The sequence below is a fragment of the Octopus bimaculoides genome, chromosome 6 (genome assembly GCF_001194135.2).
Source record: "Octopus bimaculoides isolate UCB-OBI-ISO-001 chromosome 6, ASM119413v2, whole genome shotgun sequence".
Taxonomy (NCBI): domain Eukaryota; kingdom Metazoa; phylum Mollusca; class Cephalopoda; order Octopoda; family Octopodidae; genus Octopus; species Octopus bimaculoides.
This window is the reverse complement of record NC_068986.1, coordinates 15,553,634-15,554,260: the sequence shown is the minus strand read 5'-3', so window position 1 is coordinate 15,554,260 and position 627 is coordinate 15,553,634. Positions and strand designations below refer to the sequence as shown.

The 627-nt window shown below is 25.2% G+C and overlaps 1 long non-coding RNA gene across 1 annotated transcript in view; it reads right to left on the bottom strand.

The window, feature by feature from the left end:
- The window catches only part of LOC106883191 (uncharacterized), a 29,982-nt gene that overhangs the window by 26,461 nt on the left and 2,894 nt on the right, over window positions 1–627 (bottom strand). The gene's annotated exons all lie outside the window — the stretch shown is intronic.

Sequence of the window (627 nt, the reverse complement as noted above, 5' to 3'; positions counted from 1 at the left end):
ATATATATATATATATATATATAAATACACATATATATATTGTATTATTGTATGTACATGCAAATATTTTAAATACACCCACACAAATGGAAGCACACACATACACACACATATATAAGGAGGGAGGGAATGAATGACAGACAGAGAGAGAGAAAAAAACTATGGTGGTATACTTAAGTCTACATACACATATAAAATAAAGAAGTCAAATATTAATTGGGTAAGAAAGCAAATTAGGCGTAGTGTCAAACATTTGTTTTGTTTAAAAAAGTTATCATTTTCGGTTTTTTCGATACCTATCGATAAACATACATTACATTCATACCAACACACACACACTTATAAATTAATGTATATATGTATATATGAATATACATATATATATATATATATGTATATACTTATATATCTGTGTATCATCATATAAATACATATGCATATATGTGTGTGAGTGTGTGTGTATGTATGTATATATATATATATATATATATATATATATATATATATAAGAATTTAAAGTATGCAATTATAACATGCGTTTTCTCCATTCCTTAAATTCATAAATCTACTCAATTACCCAAAATTTCAAGGAGTTCCTGCCTTAAAAACAGGAACTAAACCACAGTT